Source organism: Oryctolagus cuniculus, chromosome 3, assembly GCF_964237555.1.
Source record: "Oryctolagus cuniculus chromosome 3, mOryCun1.1, whole genome shotgun sequence".
Taxonomy (NCBI): Eukaryota; Metazoa; Chordata; class Mammalia; order Lagomorpha; family Leporidae; genus Oryctolagus; species Oryctolagus cuniculus.
The window spans coordinates 148,053,492-148,073,648 of record NC_091434.1 but is presented as its reverse complement, the minus strand read 5'-3'; the positions used below and the strand labels follow the sequence as shown (position 1 = coordinate 148,073,648).

Below are 20,157 nucleotides of genomic sequence, written 5' to 3'. Positions count from 1 at the left end.
TAGCAAAAATGAACACCAAATTCTTGTGTTACTACCACAAAAATCCCTAACAAATGTTTCCTATGAGAAATGGTTGCACTGTAACTTTTTCTTCCCCAAAAGAACTAAATTGGAGTAAAATCTTCAGGATGGTTTACAATAAAAAATGTTCATATTCACTGTGAATACAAAACTCCGAGAATATGAGTGCTGGCCTATACTACACAAAACCCAGTGAATAAGCATGCAAGAATAACTGGCAATGTCATTCCTTTTAAAGACTTCTGCTATAGAAGGAGAGAAAGACTTAATTTTCTGAACTATTTTTTTCTCTTGTTAGAGAAATAAAACCAGCAAATTGCAGAGGTCTTTTTCTTTAACTTACCTTAACCTTGATTTGAATGCTTTGCCCCAAATTTTTTTCAGAACATCAATAGTTTATTATGCATATTTTAAAAAATAATCTAACATTTGGCATTATTGATTGGTAACTTAGTCAATATAAGAGTTCAAGTTATTCTAAACTTCATTTTCAACCATCTTAAGTTACTTATTCCATTTTTTGCAGCACTATAAAACACTTTTTAATGTTTTTGTTTTTACTAACAAAAACTGATAAAAACTTTTGCATTATCTATTTAAGTGTCTAATACTGAGCCCATGAGTCACAAAGATGGAATCTGTATTTTTGAAGTTAAAAGGAAATTACCAGAAATAATATAGGCACTGTCTGCAAAATTATTTCTTGACTTAGGCAGAGCCAAGAGCTGGAAACATAAGTAGTTGAGCTATCATCTGCTACTTCCCAGGGTGCACATTATCATGCAGCTGGAACCAGCAGCAGAGCTAGGATTCAGACCCAGGGACTGAAATATGGAATGCAGGCAAAGTAAGTGGCATTTTACCTTCTATCCCAATTCCCCAACCCTGAACGGATCTTTTAATTCCATTTTGCCATGGATTTTTTTTTTTTTTTGAAGCCCTCTTGCATGCCATTTACTGATGGATGTCTGTCACAGCCAAGTAACTCGTTTAGTAATATCCCAATGACAACAATTTCTATAGTCTCTTGAGCTGGTATGGGAATCAGCTATCAAGAATGATTTGTGAAGATAGATGTTTAATATAAAGCTATTTTGGGATCTACATTTAAATCATTTGCATTTACATTTATCCCTAGACTTAGAATATCTTTTACAATTAACTAACACCACTTTATAGCCAGCTCAGTGTCTTCTATCAAGGAAAGAGAATATAAACACAGACCTGGAAAGTACTTATTTAGTTTTCCCTCAAACTCTGTCTAATTTTGTGTAACCCATCACTAATTGGATGATAGAGTTTGCAGAAATGGACTAATATGAAGGAATGATAAAGTTGGCAAACCAAATCATAGTTTCCGAATTATCACAAAGAAGCTTTCCACTAAGAATCCAAGAGATAAAATGTTCCCCAAAGCCAGGCATGGCTGAAACATTCCCTGGAAATAAAGTAGATAGGCAACAGCTAGAAAGAAGTGTAAAAGAGTAAGTAGGGACAGAATGCTTTGATTCAGAGAGGATTAAGATGGCAGAATAGGGAGGGAGATTACTGCTCTAGTCTAGGAGAAGATAGTTTTTAAAAAGTGGAAAGTGAAATCTCAAGGAAGAATTAGGGGAAAAAAATGTCAAAGGAAACTCCACACAAACTAGAGGAACATTGTGGATCTGTGTGTAGTGTGTAGACATGGACAACTCAGGACCCCAGCAGCTGAGAACCTCAGCACCAGCCCTGGAGTGAGAGTTGAGAGCAGTCTGCAGTAGCCTAATTAAAGGGTACCTGGCTATTTAAAAGAAATGTTATGGATCTAAAGGGAGACACAGACTCCAGTACAATAGTAATGGGGGACTTCAATACCCAACTTTCAGAAGTGGATGGATCAGACAGAAAAATCAGCAAAGAAATAACAGATTTAATCGACAATATAGACCAAACGGACCTAACAGATACCTACAGAACTTTCCATCCTATAGTTGCAGAACACACATTCTTCTCACCAGTACATGGAACTTTATCTAGGATTGACTACATGCTGGGCCATAAAGAAATTCTCAGTAAATTCCCCCCCCCCCCCAAAATCAAAATCACAATGCATCATCTCTAACCACAATGGAATAAAGTTGTAAATCAACAACTCAGGAATCTCTAGAACCTATGCAAACACATGGAGACTGAACAACATACCCCTGAATGAATAGTGGGTCATTTAAAAATCAAAAGAGAAATCAAAAAAATTCCAGAAACAAATGAAGATGACAGCACAACATATCAAAACTTATGGGATATAGCAAAAGCTGTGTTAAGAGGAAAGCTTATAGCAATTGATGCCTACATCAAGAAATTGAAAGGCAACAAATAAATGAGCTATCAGGACCTAGAAAAACAGCAAACCAAAACTAGTAGGAGAAAAGAAATAATTAAAATTAGAGAAGAAATCCACAAAATTGAAAGGACAATAGAAAAGATTAACAAAACAAAGAGCTGGTTTTTTTGAAAAAATAAAATAGACACACCATTGGCCCAAATAACCAAAAAAAGGAGGAAGATGACCCAAATTAATAAAATCAGAGATGGAGAAAGAAATCTAATACACACCACAGAAATGAATCATCAGAAATTACTACAAAGAGCTGTATGCCAACAAATCAGGAAACCCAGAAGTAATGGACAGATTCCTGGACACATACAACCTACCTAAATTGAACCATGAAGACCTAGAAAACCTTAAGAGACCTGGCCGGCACCATGGCTCACTAAGCTAATCCTCTGCCTTGCAGCGCCGGCACACCGGGTTCTAGTCCCAGTCGGGGCGCCGGATTCTGTCCCGGTTGCCCCTCTTCCAGGCCAGCTCTCTGCTGTGGCCAGGGAGTGCAGTGGAGGATGGCCCAAATACTTGGGCCCTGCACCCGCATGGGAGACCAGGATAAGTACCTGGCTCCTACCATCGGATCAGCGCAGTCAGCCATAGTGCACCGGCCATTGGAGGGTGAACCAACGGCAAAGGAAGACCTTTCTCTCTGTCTCTCTCACTTTCCACTCTGCCTGTCAAAAAAAAAAAAAAAAAAGTGACCCATAACCAAGACAGAAATTAAATCAGTAATAAAGACCCCACCTCAATAAGCAAAAGCCCAGGACCAGATGGCTTCACTGCTGAATTCTATCACACATTTAAAGTAAATTAACTCCAATACTTCTCAAGCTATTCAAAACAGTAGAAAAGATAGGGAAACCTCACAAATTATTTCTGTGAATTCAACATCACTTTAAATCCTAAACCTGAAAAGGATACAACAGAGAAAGGTAACTACAAACCAATTTCCTTGATGACTATAGACACAAAAAGCCTCAACAGAATATTAGCCAATCAAATCCAACAACACATCAGAATGCTCATTCACCCAGACCAAGTAGGATTTATCTCTAGTATTCAGGGGTGGTTCAACATTTGCAAATCAATGTGATGCATCCCATTAACAAATTGAAGAACAAAACCATATTTTTTGTCTGAATAGATGCAGAGAAAGCATTTGATAAAATACAACACCCATTCATGATGAATCTAAGCAAATTGGGTATAGAGGGAACATTCTTCAACACAAGACAATTTATGACAAACCCAAGGCCATGGTCATATTGAATGAGGAAAAGTTGGAAGCATTTGCACTGATATCAGAACCAAAAAAGGATGCCAACTCTCACCATTGCTATTCTGTATAGTCATGTAAGTTTTAGCCAGAGCCATTAGGCAAGAAAAAGAAACCAAAAGGATACAAATAGGGAAGGAGGAAGTCAAACAATCCCTATTTGCAGATAACATGATCCTATATATAAGGAATCCAAAAGACTCAACTAAGAGACTACAGGAACTCACAGAAGCATTTGGTAAAGTAGCAGGATATAAAATTAAAACACAAAAATCAACAGCCTTGGTATACATAGACAATGCAATAAGTGAAAAACACATTCTAAGATCAATCCCATTCACAATAGCTACAAAAAAAAATCAAATACCTTGGAATAAATTTAACCAAGGAGGTCAAAAATCTCTGACAAGAATTACAAAACATTAATGAAAGAAATTGAAGATACAAAAAATGGGAAAATCTTCCATGTTCATGGATGGGAAGAATCAGTATCATCAAAATGACCATACTACCAAAAGCAATTTACATATTCAATATGATACCAATCAAAATACCAAGGACATTCTTCTCATAAATAGAAAAAATGATGCTGAAATTCATATAGAAACACAAGAGATCCCAAATGGCTAAAGCAATCTTACACAACAAAAACAAAGCCAGAGGCATCACAATACCAGATTTTAAGACATACTAAAGGGCTAGCGCCACAGCTCACTTGGTTAATCCTCCGCCTGTGGCACTGACACCCTGGGTTCTAGTCCCAGTTGGGGTGCCAGATTCTGTCCCAGTTGCTCCTCTTCCAGTCCAGCTGTCTGCTGTGGCCCAGGAAGGCAGTGGAGGATGGCCCAAGTGCTTGGGCCCTGCACCCGCATGGGAGACCGGGAGAAGCACCTGGCTCCTGGCTTCAGATAGCGCAGCACGCTGGCCGTAGCAGCCATTTGTGGAATGAACCAACAGAAGGAAGACCTTTCTCTCTGTTTCTCTCTCACTATCTCTGCCTGTCCAAAAAAAAAAAAAAATGACAAGACATACTAAAGGGCAGATAAAATCAAAACAGCCCAGTACTAGTACAAAAATAGATGGATAGACCAATGGAACAGAATAAAAACACCACAAATCATTCCAAACATCTACAAACAGCTTATCTTTGACAAGAGAGCTAAAATCAATCCCTGGAGCAAGGACATTCTCTTCAAAAAAAAAAAAAAAAAAAAAAAAGGTGTAGGAAAAACTGGATCTCCACATGCAGAAGTATGAAGCATGATCCCTACCTTACACCTACCACAAAAATCCACTCAAAATGGATTAAAGGCCTAAATCTGTAACCCAATGTCATCAAATTACTAGAGAACATTGGGAAACCCTGCAAGACATTGGTGTAGGCAGAGTGCTTGGAAAACACCCCAGAGGGAGAGGCAATCAAAGCCAAAATTGAAAATTGGAATTATATCAAATTGAGAAGTTTCTGTACTGCAAAAGAAACAAACCCTCAGCCAAGAGGCAACCAACAGAAGAGGAGAAATTATTTGCAAATTATGCATCTGATAAAGGATTAATATCCAGAGTATATAAAGAGATCAAGAAACTCAAGCACAACAAAATAAACAACCCAGTTAGAAAATGGGCAAAGCAGGCATTTTTCAAAAGAGAAAACTGAAATGGCCAACATGCACATGAAAAAACTCAGGGTCGCTAGACATCAGGGACATGGAAATCAAAACCACAATGAAATTTCACCTCACCCCTGTTATAATGGCTTTCATATAATAATCAGCAAACAACAATTGCTGTCGAGGATGTGGGGGAAAAGGTATTGTAATCCACTGCTGGTGGAAATGTAAACTGGTATAGCCACTATAGAAGACAGTATGGAAATACCTCAGAAATCTGAATATAGACCTACCACATGACCCAGCCATCCCACTCCTGGGAATTTTCCCAAGGGAAATGAAATCAGCATATGGAAGAGTTTCTGTATCCCCATGTTATTGCACCTCAATTCACAATAGCTAAGATATGGAAACAACCCAAATGCTCATCAACTGAAGACTGGATAAAGATATTACGGGATATGTATACCATGGAATATTACACAGTGATAAAAAATGAAAGCCTGTCATGTGCAACAAAATGGGTGAATCTGGGAAACATCCCTAGAGAAATAAGCCAGTCCCAAAAGGGTTAAATACCATATGTTCTCCCTGACCTGTGGTAACTAATAGGGCACCTAAAAGGTAATGAATAGAAGTGAAATTGACACTTTGAGATGTGATGACTTTGAACAGCCCTTGTCTCAACTGTTGAGGAACATTTTTTTTAATACTGTTTTTTTACTTAGTATAGAATGAATCATATGTATATAAAGTTAAGTGAAAGTAGATCTTAGTAAAATATAAGAATGGGAATACAAGAGGGAGGAGGAAGCAGTGTAGGAGTTACAGGTTGGGGGGTGGGTACGGTGAGAAAGATCACTATGTTCCTAAAGTTCTGTTTATGAAATGTATGAAGTTTGTATACTTTAAATAAAAGGTTTCTGGGAAAAAATAAATTATGTAAGACCAGAAACCTTTCAGTTTATGCAGTTTGCCATAGTTTTGGAAATAAGTAGGCAGTCTTTTTCAGTAATTAACACTAGCAATAAAATTCATTTGCTGTTTAACAGAATGTCAAATTTCTCATTTCCTCATTTCTCTCATTTTCGTACTGATCATTTAATCATATTAACTTGTAAGTGAATTTTCTTGTGCAGTATTATGAAATTCTATTAGGCAACATTTATAATCTTCCATTCACAAGCTGAAGTTTTTCAAAAAGGACCATGAAAGTGAAAGCAACTATTTCTGCAGCCTCATTTCTTACCTTTCAGTGACAACCACAAGAAAACCACACTATAAGAGCTTTCCAAGTGTCACAAAATGGTCAAATTTGTTGATTTTGTAGTGTCAATATTATGGTAAAATTTATTGGGGCTTACTACTCATATATGTGAGGCAATGTTCTAAGAATTTTATCTTTGTTTATTCAGTTTATCCAATTCTGTGTAGATTGTTCTTATTCTCCCTACATCACAAATGAAGAAACTGAGGCACGACAAGTTTAAGTAAATCTTCCCTGTTATTCAGTTATTAAGAGGAAGTACAGAGATTTGAATCTGGGCAGTCGAACTCAAGGTTATCTATTATTCTAGAAATCCTGTGATCTTCAAATTATATTCTTACCTTCATTTGAATATTCTAGATAAGCAGTGAAATTGTCAGGAATAGCAGTGATTAAACTACATATATTGAGGCTAGAATCAGAAAGACTGCAAAGGTAACCACACTCTTGTTCCTCTGAGTCATATAGACTTGGTTTTCATGAAGATACTGCCTGTGACAATGCTTTTATTGCTTTTGTTTCAGCAGGATGTATGTGATTTTTTAGTGTGTTGATCCTACAGAGAGCAAAGAGGTGAAATAACTGAGAAAGTATAAGTGGAATAAAGGTAATCCCTGGTCAAAAGTCTACTTAGTGACTTTTGAAATCTACTTTAAAAAGCTGTATGTATTTATGCATCACTGCTTTCAGTGGCAATTTCCTAGAGTTGATAATGCTCAAACAGTTTGCATGTTATCTCATTTATCCTCAGAGTCTTCCTTACAAGCACCAGTATGGAGCCAACACTGTGGCGCAGCAGGTCATGCCTCTGCTGCACTGCCAGCATTCCATGTGACCGCCATTGTTGGCTGCCATGGTTCTGATCCAGCTCTCTGCTGGTGGCCTGGAAAAGCAGTGAAGGATGGCCCGAGCCCATGGGCTCCTACAACCATACAGGAGACCTGGAGAAGGCTCCTGGCTCCTGGATTTGGCCTGGCCCAGCCCCAGCCATTGTGGCCACTGGGGAGTGGTCAATTTCTTTCTCTGTCTCTCCTCTTTCTCTGCATGACTCACATTCACATAAATAAATCTTTTACAAAGGGCACAAGTATTCATGACTCTCCTTCAATTGAGAAACACCACTGGAAAATGAAGAAATCATCATCAATGAATGTCTTTTATTTAGCCCATTTTACTGGCCATTCTTGATGGTGTATATAGTCTGTTCTCTATCCCTGGCTTTCCTCCTTGAATTTCATAGCCATGGTTTACAAGGCACAGCCAACCCTGCTCCCGGTTGGCTGCTTTGTCTTTTGAGAAGCACAGAGGCTTGTCTAGGAATCTACAATCCCATGGGAGCTCTGAACAGCTTCCAATCCTGTAGGGAAACCTAACATGTCAATGGCAAACAGGCTGTGCCTTGGGCCAGGCTGCAGAGAGGACCTTGAAGGACCTCGCTACTCTGAGCAAGTGTGTATTCACTTGGCTACAAAGTTCTTTCTTGGAACAAAATTGTGTATTGTAAAATAGCATGATATAACAATTGAAAGTAGGTGATCGCCGGCGCCGTGGCTCACTAGGCTAATCCTCCGCCTTGCGGCGCCAGCACACCGGGTTCTAGTCCCGGTCGGGGCACCGGATTCTGTCCCGGTTGCCCCTCTTCCAGGCCAGCTCTCTGCTGTGGCCAGGGAGTGCAGTGGAGGATGGCCCAAGTGCTTGGGCCCTGCACCCCATGGGAGACCAGGATAAGTACCTGGCTTCTGCCATCAGATCAGCGCGGTGCGCTGGCCGCAGCGCGCCGGCCATTGGAGGGTGAACCAACGGCAAAGGAAGACCTTTCTCTCTGTCTCTCTCTCTCACTGTCCACTCTGCCTGTCAAAAAAAAATAATAATAATAATAATAAAATAAAATAAAAGAAAGTAGGTGATCACCTCTGATTTAAAACAATTCTATTTTGTTCCTAGCATACTTTTATTCAATAAGTGCTCTGGGACTCTGAGAGGAAGCCACGTTCAACTCCACTTACTTTACTCAACTCTTATCTACCTGCAAAACAAAGTAACCCCACCATGACTAACGGACATTTTAATAAAGGATGAGAGGGGGTGAGTGGAAAAGTACATGGATGGCACAATACACAGCAGAGACCTGACAGTTCGATTTTTCCACACTCTCCTGCCCAAGATCTCATTTCTGGCCTCCTACCCAACCCTTCAGTCCCTCTCAACAGGCCCCAGCAATTCAATTCTTCCCCTCGGCTTGCATTCCCATCTCGGTAAAACAGTCAGCTATTTATCATTTGTCGGGTGTGCACCTCTGGGGTATGATTTCATCATCTCCATTGTAGGTTGCATAGCATTGACAAAACTGTCTACTAACTAAACCCTCAGTGAACAGTCTCTCAGACCTTGTCCTGGCCAGGTGACTGTGTGTTTAGACCTTGGCAGGTGGTGGGGAAGTCCCAAGGGTTAAAGGACAAGGTAGAGGAGAGAGCGTTCCACAGAAGTTTATTTAGGCTATTATCTATAACTCAATTATAGTATCAATACTTGCTTTAGTATTTGAATTATAAAAGAAGGTGAGTAAAGAAAAGGGAAAGGAGCAAGATTTTATTGTTTCTCACTCGCTGTTTTTAGGTAGCCATAAAACATTTGGACTCTGCAACCTTTATGTCCACCCCATCTTCCTCCATGGTTTGTTTCTGGGATCCATTTCCCTTGACCCCAGACCTGCATGTTCTCTGCTGTACAAATCCTTTCCAGGTCAACATTGAGTCTCCCACCACCAATTATCAACCTGCAAATGGTAGGCATTTTTGTTCCTCAGTAAGATGAATTGCAGCTGGCAGTTGTGAGGCCATGGGAGTAACTTTGCCTATGTGTGTAGAGTGAGTAACACTTGGCCCTTTCAGGAGGTAATCACAGTTTAAAAAAAAAAAATTGTTTCTTTGTTTGAAAGAATGACAGAGTGAGAACAGGGCAGACACAGAGACAGATCTCCCACCTGCTGGTTCATGACCCAAAGAGCCCCAATGGCAGGTGCTGTGCCAGGCTGAACCAGGGGCCTGGAACTCCACCTGGTGGCAGGGGCCCAAGTACCTAGATCATTTTCCAATGCTTTTCCAGATGCAACAGGGTCTCGATTGAAAGTGGAATGGTTAGTACTTAAACTGGCACTCATATGGGATGCCAGTGTTGTAGGCCATGGCTTAGCCTGCTACACCAGGTATGGCACTGTTATGCACATTTTAAAGTAAGATGTAAATGAAAAAATGATCTTTTTGGTAGAATTTTAGGAGGTATAACAACGTAAAGGCAAAAATGAAAAAAGTACTTCAGGAAGTATTTATTTAGGCGTGGAGTGCTCTTTGGGAATCTTGCTTCAGTGTCTGTTCATCCTCTCCACAATTTCTTCTCTCAGGCACTGTTTTGAATTCACGGATTGTCTAAATTCCATCAAGCTGTATTCCTCCTTTCCTCCACTCCACGTTCGTTCAATTGGCTATGGCCCTGAATCTTTTCCGTGGGTTTGGAGGTATGTCCAATTGAGGGGAAAAAGGTATAGATGGGAGCCAGGGAATTAAGTTTATGGATCATTAGTAAATGTTGTTTCCTTAACTCAGAAATTCCTCAGACTCAGAAGCACCATTATTTGGCATGTGGTCAGAAGTGCCAACGATAGTACTTGACTATTATAATCAATTAAAACAAAACCATTTGAATTTAAAAACCATCCAACATAAAAGTGATAATTCCCATCTTTTGCTGCTCCAATTCTACTCTGTAGGACCTCCATGGTTTGCAAATGAGGATTTATGCTTTTATACTTTATCCATACTTGGATAATTTTGGTTCTGCATAATCCTGACATTTAGCTTTTTAAGCATATTCATGGACTATCTTGTGCAAAAAGATAGATCAGATTTACAACTGAGCTATGGCATGTAATGTTTAATAAAGGGAACGTGTGCTTGTGCTGTAAACTGAAAGCTTCCTGCAACATTAAAGAAGCCCAGCTATTGAACACTGTTACTATTTTAATTCTTTGTACCCACATGATGGTTTATAATCTTCTACAAAATTTTTGCTAGCAAACTTACTTCTGCCCGAGTTATGAATTTACACCACATGTTCCTGTTTTGTTAGTGTGACTTTTTAGCTTGAGGTCTCTCTTCATGTCCTTTTTTTTTATGAATTTAGTTTGTTTGGAGATACACATGGAAGATGGAAAAGCAGAGTACTGATTAGAGCATAAGACTCAAAGCAAACAAAGAATACCTTCAGACAAAAAGGTTTTACTGCTCTCTGCATTTATCAATTAATAATACTTCAGTTACCTCTTCTATTAATGCAGATAATTGTTGGATGTGTTAATTATTTAGCATACATTTTAGAATATTTCACTATATCTTCAATTTTCATTTCCCTGGATGGAATAATTCAATTAGTTTTCATTCCAATTTACTGCTATCTCCAAAACTGTGAATTTCTTTTTAGTATGTCTAACCTTTTTTTATTGCTGTGATTTTTTTTAAAGACCAAAGATCAGCTTTTGCTTTTTACTTAATATTACATTTTTCAGATCCTCTTCCTTCAATGATAATTTCACTCAAAATGTATTGCTTGAACAACTGCTTTACACTTCAGGTACTTTAATACTCTAGGATTGGGGCAGCTTGGATCTGGGGAATAAGACTGGCAGCCTGGCAAACCAGGTAAAATTGGACTGCATGCCACTGTAGATACAAAGGGAAGGAGAGCTTAGGGAACTGCACCTTGTTGAATCTGGTCCAAATTCCCCAGGACAGCTGAGTGACTGCCCACCCAGAGAGGGGGGCAGAAAAACCTGGCACATGTCTTTCTTGCCCCTTCACCCTCCAACAACAGTGACCTACAGCCAGTGGTGCGAGGGCTGGCACCATTTTTGGACATAGGCAGGTAGCAGGTGCTCCAGCTTGTGTGCAGAGCTAGCAGTTATTGGGGTCTCCCTCCACCCAGTCAGCGGGGGCAACCACAGCAGTTCAAGAGAAACGACTGGGATGGTTTCCACTGTGCCAGCTGCACCCACTAGGCAATGGGTGGGGTGGGGGAGCCATCCCTATGCAAGGGAAGTGTCGCATACAGCACTCTCCTAAGCGCCCAGCACAATTTGAAGTGAGTGGGGCTGCAACTCATGGGTATTGTGCATGCCTGTGATCCAGAGATCTTAGAGAGAAAATCCTGTGTCCCCCACTGACATCCAATCCGGTTAGGAAGACCTGACTCAGTGTAGCAGACTGGAACACTCATCTACAGCGGCTCTGGGAACACCTCAGTCTCCCTGCGGTTGGGACAGGCTAGCGGGGAGGCGGGGCCCCACTGGCACTCCTTGACCCTGAGAGCCCTGGAAGCTGAGGCTGAGAAAACACTGTGACTGTGTGAGAGGACACAGGGTGTGGCTGGGTTCTGGGCAACCACAGAGTGCTGCTGCACACTCTCAGAGCTCTTTGGTTGCCTAGAGCAGCTCATAGCAGAGGGAATCATGCTCAAAGGAAGGACTGCACAGAAAATATGTATGGTTCATACGGTGGTGCAGATGAGTGTTGAACACACTGAGAGCTAACACCTGGGAATTTCTCAACTTGGAGAAGGGGTAGTCGAACCAACAGAGGGGGCCATTTCTCTCCATCCAGATACTCAGAGGAGAGCTACCACACTCAACTTCGGTGGTACCCTGGTACTCTCCCCATCCTAGAGCACTGAACCAAGCTCCCTGGCCAAACTCACCAAGCGTCTCTTGCGGTTCACTGAAAGTGCAGACATTCCACTAAGACACAGAGGCATAGCTCAAGATAAAAGCCATCAGAAGAAAAAATAATTCTACAAATGCTAAAATTAAGTACAGAAATTCAAGAAACAACCATAAGGAAGACACTATGACCCATCCCCCCAAGGAACACAACAACATGTCAATACTAGAATGTGAAGATGAAGAGATTAAGGAAGTACCAGAAATAGAAATCAAAAAGTTAATTATAGGATTACTCAAAAGCAATCAGAAACAAATCAGACTAAAGAAAATCATGTATGATATGAAAATTTTTCCCATAAAATTGAGATTTTAAAAGACAATTCAAAATGAAATACTAGAAATGAAGAATTCAATAAAATCAAATAAAACATGCAGTGGAAATCTTTAACAATAGAATCAGTGAAGTAGAAAAAGAATATACAAGTTAGAAGACAAATCTGAGGAAATTTTATAGTCACACCAAAAGCAGGAAGAAATTAGAAAACAAAAAAGTGCTGGAGATCTATGGGATAATATCAAACGACCCAGCATACTGGTCTTAGGAGAGCCTGAAGGTGGGGAAAGAGAAGGGACTAGACGGCCTATTTATTGAAAATAATTACAGAAAACTTCCCTAATTTGGAAAAAGATGAGACATTCAAGTACAGGAAGCTCATAGAACTCCTAATAGACATGACCAGAAAACACCTTCACTATGATACATTGTAGTCAAACTTTCCACAGTAAAACATACAGAAAAGATGTGCATGAGAAAAACCCCGGATTGCTTTCAGATGATCTCCAATTAGACCCACAGCTGGCTTCTCATCAGAAACCCTACAGGCTAGAAGAGCATATAGTCCAACTCTTAAAAGAAAAAGCTACCAACCCAAAATACTGTACCCTGCAAAGTTCTCAATTATGAATAAAGTTGAAATAAAGATCTTCCATAACAAAGAGAAATTGAAGGAATTTTTCACATGTCCAGCCATACAAACGATGCAAAAGGATGTGCTATACACAGAAACACAGAAAGAAAGCCATCATCATGAAAAAATGTAAAGACAACAAATCCCCCAGTAAAAATACAAAAGAATCCAAAGTAAACGATAGGAATACTGACAACAAATGACAGGGCAAAGTAGTTACTTATCAACAGCTATATTGAATATCAGTGGCTTCAACTCTCCAGTTAAAGATCCAGACTGTTCTCCCCCTCCCCCAACCTGGCCAAGATGTCTGACATGGAGGATGATTTCATGTACGATGAGGAGGAGGACTATGACCAGGAATACTCTGAAGATAGTAATTCTGAACCAAAGGTGGATTTGGAAAATCAGTACTATAATTCTAAAGCGTTTAAAGAAGATGACCCAAAAGCAGCATTAAGCAGTTTCCAAAAAGTTTTGGAACTTGGAGGCGAAAATGAGAATGGGAATTTAAAGCACAGAAACAGATGATTGAGATTAACTTCAAGTTGACAAACTTTCCAGAAATGATGAGTAAACAACTATTGATCTATATTTGGAGTGCAGTCAAAAGAAACTATTCCGAAAAATCCATTAACTTGTTTTTGATTATTATATCTCCACTTCTAAACAGATGGATTAACTGCAGGAATTTTATGAAACAATAGTGGAAGCTTTGAAAGATGCTAAGAATGATAGACTGTGGTTTAAGACAAACACAAAGCTTGGAAAATTGTATTTAGAATGAGGGGAATATGGAAAGCTTCAAAAAATTTTACGCCAGTTACACCAATCCTGCCAGACTGATAATGAAGATGACCTGAAAAAAAGTACACGATTATTAGAAATATATGCTTTGGAAAATAAAACGTACACAGCACAGAAAAGTAACAAAAAACTTAACGCACTCTATGAACAGTCCCTTCACATCAAGTCTGCCATCCTCATCTACTGATCCTGGGAGTCAGAGAATGTGGTGGTAAAATGCACTTGAGAGAAGGTGAATTTGAAAAGGCACATAGTGATTTTTTTTAAAACCTTTAAGAATTACGATCAATCAGGAAATCCAAGACGAACCACTTGCTTAAAGTGTTTGGTCCTAGCAAACATGTTAATGAAATCGAAATCAATCCATTTGACTTCAGGAGGCTAAGCTGTATAAAAATGTTTCAGAAATTCTAGCAATGACAAATTTACTAAGTGCTTATCAGAATAATGACATCACTGAATTTGAAAAGATTCTGAAAACAAATCACAGCAACGTCATGGATGATCTTTTCATAAGAGAACACATTGAAGAGCTTTTGTGAAACATCAGAACACAAGTGCTCATAAAATTAATTAAACCTTACACAAGAATACATATTCCTTTTATTTATAAGGAGTTAAACATAGATGTAGCTGATGTGGAGAGCTTGCTGATCCAGTGCATATTGGATAACACTATTCATGGCCGAATTGATCAAGTCAACCAACTTCTTGAACTGGATCATCAGAAGAGGAGAGGTGCACGATATATTGCACTAGACAAATGGGCCAATCAACTAAATTCTCTCAACCAGGCTGTAGTCAGCAAACTAGCATAACAGAGAACAAGCTTTGACAGGCGTCCTTGAGGCAAAGTGCAGAGAAGTAAACCTTAAGAGAACTGGGAATGGCAAAGCTACTGTCAGTTGATGTGTCCTGAAAATTATTGGAATATGGCAGATGTGATTTTTTGAACAGCTGGTTTGTGTTTTCCTGTTGCATTTATCCCAAGAAAAACAGCTTTAATCTCCAGAAGAAAACCAAAATACCATGGGATTTATGCTGAATTGACATCTTGCCCTAAACATACAAATCATAGTAATTTGTCATGGGCAACATGACCAGAGAGAAGATTTTTTCATGATTTTAAATATACTGACACGCTACTGTTAGTTAAATTTAAACATGTTTTATCTGCAGAAATTTTCTCACAAATGACCTTCAATAACTTGAAATGCGTACCCCTTTGAGCACTTCCTTTTCTCATGTATAAATAAAAATGTTTGATGCATTTTGCAAAAATGTCAATTCTCCAAAAATGTGTCCATATATTTCTGTACCTGCAGTGTAGTAAAGGTTTAGATGAAACCCCATAATTATAGTGGCATACTGTCACTTAGGTTTCAAGCAGCAAAATAAACAGTGTAGCTCAGAAAAAAAATAGATCCAGATTGTCTGAATAGATTGAAAAACAAGACCCATCTATTTGCTACCTATAAGAAACCATCTGACTAACAGATACATGCAGACTAAAAGTGAAAGGATGGAAAGATATTCCATGTTAATGTGAAAAAAAAGGGCAGGTATAGCCAGTTTAATATCAGAAAAAATAGGCTTTAACACAAAAACTGATAAAAAAAGATAAAGAGAAGGGAACTATGTAATGATTAAGGGATAATTTAAAAGAAAGATATGACAATTATAAAGGTATATGCACCTAATTAAAGGGTACCAGGCTATTTCAAAGAACGTTATGGATCCAAAGGGAGACACAGACTCCAGTACAATAGTAATGGGGGACTTCAATACCCCACTTTCAGAAATGGACAGATCAAGCCGGCGCCGCAGCTCACTAGGCTCATCCTCCACCTGCGGCGCTGGCACCCAGGGTTCTAGTCCCTTTTGGGGTGCCAGATTCTGTCCCGGTTGCTCCTCTTCCAGTCCAGCTCTGTGCTGTGGCCTAGGAAGGCAGTGGAGGATGGCCCAAGTGCTTGGGCCCTGCACCTTCATGGGAGACCAGAAGGAAGCTCCTGGCTCCTGGCTTCGGATTGGCGCAGCACACCGGCCGTGCAACCATTTTGGGGTTGAACCAATGGAAGGAGGACCTTTCTCTAACTCTGTCAAAAAAAAAAAAAAAAAAAAAAAAAAAAAAGAAAGAAATGGACAGATCAACAGACAGAAAAATCAGCAATGAAATAAAAGAGTTAACTGACACTATAGACCAAATGGACCTAATAGATATCTACGGAACTTTCCATCCTACAGTTGCAGAACACACACTTCTCACCAGTACATGGAATTTTATCTAGGATTGACTACATGCTAGGTCATAAAGCAAGTCTCAGCAAATTCTCCCCCCCCCAAAAAAAATCAAAATATTACCATGAATCTTCTCTGACCACAATGGAATGGAGTTGTAAATCAACAACTCTGGAATCTCTAGAACATATGCAAACAAATGTAAACTGTACATCATGCCCCTGAGTGAACAGTGGGTCATTGAAGAAATCAAAAGAGAAACCAAGTTCCTGGAAACAAATGAAGATGACAATACAACATATCAACAATTATGGTAAACAGCAAAAGCAGTGGTAAAGAGGAAAGTTTATAACAACAGGTGCCTACATAGAGAAATTGGAAAGGCAACAAATAAAAGAGCTATCAGTGCATCTCAAGGACAGAGAAAAACAGCAGCCAAACAAACCCAGAACTAGTAGAAAAGAAATAATTAAAATTAGAGAATGAACAAAATCAAAACAAAAATATACAAAAAATAAGCAAAAATGATGAGGTAGCTTTTTGAAGAAAGTAACCAAAATTGACACACCATTGGCCCAACTAACAACAACAACAAAAAAACACACAGAGGGGGAACATTCAAATTAATAAAATTAGACATAAAAAGCAAATGTAACAGTCACCATAGAAATAAAAAGAATCATCAGAAATTACTACTAAGATCTGTATGCCAGCAAATCAGGAAATCTAGGGGCCTGTGCTGTGGTGCAGCAGGTTAATGCTCTGGCCTGAGGTGCTGGCATCCCATATGGGCATCGGTTCTAGTCCTGGCTGCTCCTCTTCTGATCCAGTTCTCTGCTATGGCCTTGGATAGCAGTAGAAGATGGCCCAAGTCCTTGAGCCCCTGACCCATGTGGGAGACCCATAAAAAGCTCCTGGCTTCAGATCAGTGAAGTTCTGGCTGTTGCGGCCATATGGGGAGTGAACCAGTGGATGGAAGACCTCTCTGTGTCTCTATTTCTCTCTGTAACTCTTTCAAATAAATAAAATAAATCTTAAACAAATCAAGAAACCTAGAAGCAATAAACAGATTCCTGGATATATACAACCTACCTAAATTGAATCATGAAGACAGAGAAAACCTTAATAGACCCATAACCAAGACAGAAATTGAATCAGTAATAAAGACTTCTGCACACAACAACAACAAAAAAGCCCAGGACCAGATGGCTTCACTGCTGACTTCTACCAGACAATTAAAGAAGATCTAACTCCAATTCTTCTCAAGCTATCCAAAAGCAATTGAAAGATAAAGAATCCTCCCACATTCTTTCTATGAAACCAGTGCCACCTTTCACCTTAATTACAAAATCTGAAAAAGATACAACAGAGAACAGGAGCTACAGACCAATTTCCCCGATGAACATAGACACAAAAATCCTCAAAATTCTAGCCAATTGAATCCAACAACACATTAGAAAGATCATTCACCAAGTAGGATTTATCCCTGTTATTCAGGCATAGTCCAACATTTGCAAATCAATGTGATACATCACATTAACAAATTGAAGAACAAAAACCATATTTTTTGTCTGAACAGATGCAGAGAAAGTATTTGATAAAACACAACACCCATTCATGATGAATCTAAGCAAATTGGGTATAGAGGGAACATTCCTCAACACCATCAAGGCAATTTATGACAAACCATGGCATCTTACTGAATGAGGAAAAGATAGAAGCATTCCCAGAAATCCAGAATCAGAACCAAAGATGCTCACTTTCAACATTGCTATTCAATATAGTCCTGAAGTTTTAGCCAGAGCCATTAGGCATGAAAAAGAAATCAAAGGGATACAAATAGGAAAGGAGGAAGTCAAACAATCCCTATGCAGATGACATGATTCTTTACATAGGGGATCCAAAAGACTCCACTAAGAGACTATTGGAACTCAAAGAAGAGTTGTTTAAAGTAGCAGAATATAAAATCAACACACAAAATCAACAGCTATGTCCTGGGAAAGCAGTGGAAGACGGCCCAAGTCCTTGGGCCCTTGCACCCTCCTGGGAGACCTGGAGGAAGCTCCTGGCTCTGGATTGGCACAGCTCTGGCCATTGCGGCCATGTGGGGAGTGAACCAGTGGATGGAAGACCTCTCTCTGTCTCTACTTCTCTCTGTAACTCTGTATTTCAAGTAAATAAAAAATAAATCTTTAAAAAAAAAGAAAGAGAGGAAAGGTGATAGTCTGAAGCTTGTGTGACTGGAAGTATCCAGGTAGGAGGGACTTTGTGAGTCTAGACAATGTTGCCAGCTGCAATGAGGATATACAGAATGGAAGTTATTATGTCACTAGCGGTCTTTTTGATGTGGTTATGATTGGCTACACTGAACTGTCAACCTCAATTTTATGCCTCAAAAATTTGAACAAATCCTTTATAATAAAATTAAGAACAAATGTCTTCCTAAATTTTATTTGTTTAAAGATTTATTTATTCAAGAGGCAGAATGGTAGGGAAAGAGAGCAATCTTCCATCCACTGGTTCATTCCCCAAACAGCTACATCGGCCTAGGCTGGGTCAAGCAGAAACCAGGAGCCAAGAACTCCCATCTGTGTCTCCCATGTGGGTGGCAGGGGCCAAAGTACTAGGAGCAACTTCTATCACTTTCCCAGCCACATGAGTAGGGAGCTAGATCAGAAGCAAAGCAGCCAGGACTTGAACAGGCCCTCGGATACGGGATGTCAGTATTGAAAGGAGAAGCTTAACCTGCTACACCACAATGCTGGTCCCCTACCTACAATTTTCTGAGGTGTAAAGTATTTGAATGTTATTAGTTCAGGTACAGGTAAATGTAGGTAAATAGTAATCATTCTGTGATTAATTTCACTTCTCACAGAATGTGAAGCATGAAATTTCAGAGATCAATCTCAGGTCTTGACAGATCATTTACCACTGAGTACAGAATTGCTTAAAACATGCTTGGGTTCTGGCACTGTGGTGTAGTAGGTTAAGCCTCCTCCTGTGGTGCCAGCATCCCATATGAGTGCCCTTTCGAGTCCTGCCTGATTTAATTCTAATTCAGCTCTTTGCTAATGTCCTGGGAAAGTAGTGGAAGGTGGACCAAGTGCATGGGCCACTGCACTCATGTGCGAGATCTGGAAAAAGCTCCTGACTCCTGGCTTTGGAGTGGCCCAGCTCTGGCCATTGCGGCCATTTGGAGGGTGAACCAGCAGATAGAAGACCTCTCTGTCTCTTCCTCTCTCTAACTTTCCTTCTCAAATAAATAAATAAAATCTTTTTTAAAAAAATACTTGGAGTTGTTTTTTAGTATGATGAAGTTTTTTGTTTTGTTTTGTTTTTGTTTTTTTTTGACAGGCAGAGTGGACAGTGAGAGAGACAGAGAGAAAGGTCTTCCTTTGCCGTGGGTTCACCCTCCAATGGCCGCCACGGCCGGCGCGCTGCGGCCGGCGCACCGTGCTGATCCGATGGCAGAAGCCAGGAGCCAGGTGCTTTTCCTGGTCTCCCATGGGGTGCAGGGCCCAAGCACCTGGGCCATCCTCCACTGCACTCCCTGGCCACAGCAGAGAGCTGGCCTGGAAGAGGGGCAACCGGGACAGAATCCGGCGCCCCGACCGGGACTAGAACCCGGTGTTCTGGCGCTGCTAGGCGGAGGATCAGCCTAGTGAGCCGCGGTGCCGGCCTAGTATGATGAAGTTTCACTAAGGCCAGGAGTTTCCCTTCCATTTCTGTAAGGGCTCAAACTGACGTTGGGCCTTTTATAACCTACAACAGCCCTGGGTGTAGACCAGTTGGACTGATTAACCAATTGCAGCTTAAATAAGTCTGATTAATGGAAGTAGGTCAAGCTTACAATTAACTATGAATATTTGTTGAAATTCTTACTAGGATAACTGGC

The 20,157-nt window shown here is 39.9% G+C and overlaps 1 pseudogene; it reads left to right on the top strand.

The window, feature by feature from the left end:
• The first annotated feature begins 278 nt into the window (after nt 1-278).
• Nucleotides 279-18,365, top strand: LOC127491655 (COP9 signalosome complex subunit 2 pseudogene; annotated as a pseudogene).
• Nucleotides 18,366-20,157: the final 1,792 nt, after the last annotated feature.